At 56.8% G+C, this 7,500-nt stretch overlaps 1 non-coding gene across 1 annotated transcript in view; it reads right to left on the reverse strand.

The window, feature by feature from the left end:
• The window catches only part of LOC121704466, a 1,855-nt gene extending 1,369 nt beyond the window's left edge, over positions 1-486 (reverse strand). The window contains exon 1 of the ribosomal RNA XR_006030552.1: positions 1-486. This exon is cut by the window's left edge and continues 1,369 nt beyond it. This is a non-coding gene — a ribosomal RNA (18S ribosomal RNA).
• Between the last annotated feature and the right edge of the window lie 7,014 nt (positions 487-7,500).

The raw sequence follows: 7,500 nt of genomic DNA on the forward strand, positions 1-7,500 counted from the left end.
CGGTAATGGGTAATTTGCGCGCCTGCTGCCTTCCTTGGATGTGGTAGCCGTTTCTCAGGCTCCCTCTCCGGAATCGAACCCTGATTCCCCGTTACCCGTGGTCACCATGGTAGGCGCCGAAAGTACCATCGAAAGTTGATAGGGCAGACATTCGAAAGACACGTCGCCGCCGCCGAGGGCGCGCGATCGGCCCGAGGTTATCTAGAGTCACCAAAGCGGACCGGGGGCACGAGGCCCCCGGATGGGTTTTTGGATCTGATAAATGCACGCATCCGCAGCCCCCCGTGAAGGGGGCCAGTCAGCGCTCGTTTGCATGTATTAGCTCTGGAATTGCCACAGTTATCCAAGTACGGGTGGGAGCGATCAAAGGAACCATAACTGATTTAATGAGCCATTCGCAGTTTCACTGTACCGGCCGTGTGCACTTAGACCTGCATGGCTTAATCTTTGAGACAAGCATATGTTACTGGCAGGATCAACCAGGTAGCTGCTGGTAGCGAGCCCGACCCCCGGAGCGTGGGGCCTCCAGGGCAGGCCTCCCCCGAGAGGGAAGCCCGCCCACGCGGGTGCTGGCAGCGTGGACAGAGGACCACGTCGTGTGGACCGGGAGGACTCGGAGAGTGCGCTTCGAGGCTGCCGCGGGGCTTGGACGGAGCAGGGGGTGAGCCCTGCCCGCCTCGCCGCCGACGGCCTCCTGTTTCGGACGGCTCGGTCAGACGGGGCTTCTGGGCCTCGCAACAGAACGTTTCGGCGCTGGGGGCGGAGGCTCCGTGGAGCCTCATGTACCCCCGGCCTGGTGGCGGACCCGCTGGGTTCGGGGAGGTGCGTCCGGCCGCACGGGGCGGTCGGGGTGCCTCCCCTGGCGGGTCTCGTACTCCAATCGGTCAGGTGATAGCGTTTGGGTGTGGGTTTAACCTGCTGAAAAGTGTCCGTGGAGCTTAGATTTCTGGCTGTGCGCATGCACCTGTATGCATCCCGTACGGTGGCAGTGGAGGCGAGTCAGACCTCCAGGAGGTGTCAGAGAGTCCCTGGTAACATTCTGTGAAATTTTGGTTTCGGACCTCCAGGGCTACCCACACTCCCTTTAACGTGCCCCAACACAGTGCAACTATGCCTGGGTAAGCATTCGGCCCTTTCTGGGGGGTGTGGAAGTCAACCAGACTCGTAGGAGGTGTCAGAGAGTCCCTGGTAACATTCTGTGAAATTTTGGTTTCAGACCTCCAGGGCTACCCACACTCCCTTTAACGCGGCCCAGCACAGTGCAACTATGCCTGGGTAAGCATTCGGCCCTTTCTGGGGTGTGTGGAAGTCAACCAGACTCGTAGGAAGTGACAGAAAGTACCAGGGAACATTCTCTGAAATTTTGGTTTCAGACCTCCAGGGCTACCCACACTCCCTTTAACATGTCCCAGCACAGTGCAACTATTCCTGGGTAAGCATTCGGCCCTTTCTGGGGTGTGTGGAGGTCCACCAGACTCGTAGGAAGTGACAGAAAGTACCAGGGAACATTCTCTGAAATTTTGGTTTTTGACCTCCATGAGACCCCATTGACCCACACGTGTGGCCCAGCACAGTGCACCGTGGTCGGATACTCAACTGGCTCAGTCTGGGGTAGCCTGGATGTCTGAGAACTTCCATCCACTCTGACCATGTGTCTGATACTCCAAAAGGCCCAAAAAGAGTGCCAAAGTTCGGGGAAAACATACTGGATGCATTGCCTGGGACTTCAACTTTTTGCCAAAATTTTTCTAAGTCCACTTTTTTACCCTCTCCTCGATTTCGCGCCGATACCCGGCGCGGGGGGGTCAATAAGAGTACCTCCAGGCCAAGGGGAGCTCCTCAGAAGTGTCCCAAGCTCTCGGACACATTTTCTGGCTACCCCGGGTAGCCGTTTACGGAGCCTGCCACCTGCCCCGCGTATATAATTAAATAAGTCAGGACTTAGGTTTTGAGCGAGTTTTCACTTTTGGACTTAGGTTTTGAACGAAAACCCATGGTTAACCTAGCCTCCCATGGTATACCTGGCTACCCAGGGTGAACCTGGTTACTCTTGTGTCCCGCAGAGGGCGCCATTTCTCACATTTTATCCATTTTCATCATTTTCATCCTTTTTATTCTATCTTTTTTTACATTTTGCCCATTTTTACACATTTTCATCCCAGCTTCCATGCACCTCTATAGGCATGATTTTTATGCATTTTGGTCGTTTTTGGACACTTTTCTGGGCAGCCTTTTCATCCATTTTGGGGCTTTTTGGGCCTTTTGGGCCTGTTTCTGGCCCTGATAGAGACACAGAGAGGAGGTTTTTTTTCAACATTGGGAGCTTTTTTACACATTTTGGCCATTTTTCCCCCAGCTTGGGGGCACTTTCCTGGGCAGGAATTTTAAACACCTTGGCCAGTTTTGACTTCTCTCTGGCCAGCCCCCCCCCACTTTCTGACCACATTCTCCTGCGGGGGCCTTGTTTTTTCTACGGGGGCTACTATTCCCAGCCATTTTCGGGGTGGCCGCGGCGAAGGGGGGGGGACTTTTTTGGGCATTTTTTGCATATTTTGGCCTCTTCTACGGCCCCCAGCTACTCACCTGTTGCACCCAGACAGGCAGGGACCCTAGTGGGCATTGACTTTGACCTCTGCGTGGGTTCAGCACCCGCCTTTTCCCACCAGAGGGCAGCGAGAGCTCAACTCCAATCTCAGGCTTTTTTAAACAGCTATTTTAACAGTTTTTGCCCCTTTTGACCCCCTGTCGGTATTTTTTCGACCCCAGCCTCCGGTGGGCCGCCCGGGCATGAATTTCAGACAGTTTGACCACTTTTAGCCTCTTCTGTTTGCAGCTATTTGCTCCATTTTGAGTGTTTTCAGCTCTCAGAGGGCTTTTTTTTTAAAAACTGGCTACCTGGAATCGAGAGGCTTGCCCTGCAGGGCTGGGAGAGGTCTGGGGATGAGTGTTTGTGCTCAGACGGGCTCGACTTGGGCCTAGGAGCAGGGAGAGACACACAGAGCTGTGCTAGACCCCCCCCAGCGCTCACAGCCACACACACGCACACACGCGCGCGCAGGAGATAGAGAGGGACGGAGAGAGGGGCCTGTTGCTCACACAGGCTCCAGCTGCTCACAGAGGCCCTAACTTGGGCCTAGATGCTTGGGGAGACACAGAGAGCTGTGCTAGACCCACTGCAGACCCCTCACACCCACACACACCCACCCAGCCACCCACCCACACACACACACTCACACACACACACACATAGGCCCCTAATGCTCACACAGGCTCCAACTGCTCAGAGAGGCCCCAACTTGGGCCTAGATGCTAGGAGAGACACAGAGAGCTGTGCTAGACCCACTGCAGCACCCCCACACACACACAGCCACCCCCCCACACACACACAGGCCCCAGCTGCTCACATAGGCTCCAACTTAGGCTGAGGCCTTGTGAGAGGCCTACTAGCTACTGCTGACCTCTGACTTGACCCCTGATGCTCGGAGAGGCTTGGGGAAGAGTGCTTGTGCTCACATAGGCTGCAGCTACTCACAGAGGCCCCAACTTAGAGTGAGGCCTTGTCAGAGGCCTCCTGGCTACAGCCTGACCTCTGGTTTGACCCCTGATGCTTGGAGAGGCACAGAGAGGCTTGGGGAAGAGTGCATGTTCTCACACAGGCTGCAGCTGCTCACAGAGGCTCCAAAGACTCCTCTCTGTGCCCTGCGCGCGTGTCTGACCCTGAGAGCACACACACAGCACCGTGCAGCCAGAGAGGCCTGTTGAAGGCCCAGCACGGCTCACACACACTCTGGGAGCACACGCACACACTGGGAGCACACACACACACAGTGGGAGCACACACACTCCTCTCTCTCCCCTGCGCGCGCGCGTGTGTGTGACCCTGAGAGCACACACACACACACACCTCTGTGCAGCCAGACAGGCCTGTTGAACGCCCAGCACAGCCCACACACACACACACACACCACTCTGCAGCAACACACAGCTCTATTAGGCTCAGCATAGCCCACACACACACACACACAGCACTCTGCAGCAACACACAGCTCTATTAGGCCCAGCACAGCCCACACCCACACACACACACACACACACAGCACTCTGCAGCAACACACAGCTCTATTAGGCCCAGCACAGCCCACACACACACACACAGCACTGTGCAGCCAGAGAGGCCTGTGTTGAAGGCCCAGCACAGCCCCCACACACACACACAGCACTCTGCAGCAACACACAGCTCTATTAGGCCCAGCACAGCCCACACCCACACACACACACACACACACAGCACTCTGCAGCAACACACAGCTCTATTAGGCCCAGCACAGCCCACACACACACACACAGCACTGTGCAGCCAGAGAGGCCTGTGTTGAAGGCCCAGCACAGCCCCCACACACACACACAGCACTCTGCAGCAACACACAGCTCTATTAGGCCCAGCACAGCCCACACCCACACACACACACACACACACAGCACTCTGCAGCAACACACAGCTCTATTAGGCCCAGCACAGCCCACACACACACACACAGCACTGTGCAGCCAGAGAGGCCTGTGTTGAAGGCCCAGCACAGCCCCCACACACACACACACACACACACACACACACACACACACACACACACAGCACTGTGCAGCCAGAGAGGCCTGTGTTGAAGGCCCAGCACAGCCCACACACACACACACACACACACACACAGCACTGTGCAGCCAGAGAGGCCTGTGTTGAAGGCCCAGCACAGCCCACACACACACACACACACAGCACTCTGCAGCAACACACAGCTCTATTAGGCTCAGCATAGCCCACACACACACACACACAGCACTCTGCAGCAACACACAGCTCTATTAGGCCCAGCACAGCACACACACACACACACACACACACACACACACACACACACACACACACACACACACACACACACTGGGAGCAGACACACAGCACTGTGCAGCCAGAGAGGCCTGTGTTGAAGGCCCAGCACAGCCCCCACACACACACACACACACACACACACACACACACACACACACACAGCACTGTGCAGCCAGAGAGGCCTGTGTTGAAGGCCCAGCACAGCCCACACACACACACACACACAGCACTCTGCAGCAACACACAGCTCTATTAGGCTCAGCATAGCCCACACACACACTGGGAGCAGACACACAGCACTCTGCAGCCAGAGAGGCCTGTGTTGAAGGCCCAGCACAGCCCAGCACAGCCCACACACACACACACTCACAGCCCACACACACACACACAGCACTCTGCAGCAACACACAGCTCTATTAGGCCCAGCACAGCCCACACACACACACACACACACAGCAGTTGAAGGCCCAATGGAGCACACACACTCCTCTGTCACCCCAGTGTGTGTGTGTGTGTGTGTGTGTGTGACCCAAGGAGCACACACACACACACACACAGCACTCTGCAGCAACACACAGCTCTATTAGGCCCAGCACAGCACACACACACACACACACACACACACACAGCAGTTGAAGGCCCAATGGAGCACACACACTCCTCTGTCACCCCAGTGTGTGTGTGTGTGTGTGTGTGTGTGTGACCCAAGGAGCACACACACACACACACACACACACACACACACTGGGGGCAGTCACACACTCCTCTCTCACCCCAGTGTGTGACCCAAGGAGCACACACACACACACACTGGGAGCACACACACACACTCCTCTCCCACACACACAGACAGCAGTTGAAGGCCCAATGGAGCACCCACACTCCTCTCCCACCCCAGTCTGTGTGTGTGTGTGTGTGTGTGTGTGTGTGTGTGTGTGTGTGTGTGTGACACTGGGAGCACACACACACAAACACTGGGGGCACACACACTCCTCTCCCACCCCAGTGTGTGTGTGTGTGTGTGTGTGGGACCCTTAAGGCCCATAGCAGCAGGCACACACCTCTCCCACCCCAGTGTGTGTGTGTGTGTGTGTGTGTGACCCAAGGAGCACACACACAGCAGTTGAAGGCCCAATGGAGCACACACACTACCTGGGAGCACACACACACACACACACACCACCCTGCAGGCACACACACCTCTGTTAGGCCCAACACAGCTCACACACGCTTGTTAGGCCCAACACAGCTCACACACACCCTGCGAGCACACACACACCACTCTGCAGGCACACACACCTCTGTTAGGCCCAACACAGCACACACACACAGCCTGCAGGCACACACACACACACACACACACACACCACTGTGCAGCCTGAGAGGCCTGTTGAAGGCCCAAGCCAGCACACACACACAGCCTGCAGGCACACACACACACACACACACACCACTGTGCAGCCTGAGAGGCCTGTTGAAGGCCCAAGCCAGCACACACACACAGCCTGCAGGCACACACACACACACACACACACACACACACCACTGTGCAGCCTGAGAGGCCTGTTGAAGGCCCAAGCCAGCACACACACACAGCCTGCAGGCACACACACACACACACACACACCACTGTGCAGCCTGAGAGGCCTGTTGAAGGCCCAAGCCAGCACACACACACAGCCTGCAGGCACACACACACACCACTGTGCAGCCTGAGAGGCCTGTTGAAGGCCCAAGCCAGCACACACACACAGCCTGCAGGCACACACACACACACACACACACCACTGTGCAGCCTGAGAGGCCTGTTGAAGGCCCAAGCCAGCACACACACACAGCCTGCAGGCACACACACACACACACACACACACACACACCACTGTGCAGCCTGAGAGGCCTGTTGAAGGCCCAAGCCAGCACACACACACAGCCTGCAGGCACACACACACACACACACACACCACTGTGCAGCCTGAGAGGCCTGTTGAAGGCCCAAGCCAGCACACACACACAGCCTGCAGGCACACACACACACCACTGTGCAGCCTGAGAGGCCTGTTGAAGGCCCAAGCCAGCACACACACACAGCCTGCAGGCACACACACACACACACACACCACTGTGCAGCCTGAGAGGCCTGTTGAAGGCCCAAGCCAGCACACACACACAGCCTGCAGGCACACACACACACACACACACACCACTGTGCAGCCTGAGAGGCCTGTTGAAGGCCCAAGCCAGCACACACACACAGCCTGCAGGCACACACACACACACACACACACACACACACCACTGTGCAGCCTGAGAGGCCTGTTGAAGGCCCAAGCCAGCACACACACACAGCCTGCAGGCACACACACACACACACCACTGTGCAGCCTGAGAGGCCTGTTGAAGGCCCAAGCCAGCACACACACACAGCCTGCAGGCACACACACACACACACACACCACTGTGCAGCCTGAGAGGCCTGTTGAAGGCCCAAGCCAGCACACACACACAGCCTGCAGGCACACACACACACACACACACACACACCACTGTGCAGCCTGAGAGGCCTGTTGAAGGCCCAACACAGCTCACACACTACCTGGGAGCACACACACACACAA

The sequence above is a fragment of the Alosa sapidissima genome, chromosome 2 (genome assembly GCF_018492685.1).
Source record: "Alosa sapidissima isolate fAloSap1 chromosome 2, fAloSap1.pri, whole genome shotgun sequence".
In the NCBI taxonomy this organism is placed as follows: Eukaryota; Metazoa; Chordata; class Actinopteri; order Clupeiformes; family Clupeidae; genus Alosa; species Alosa sapidissima.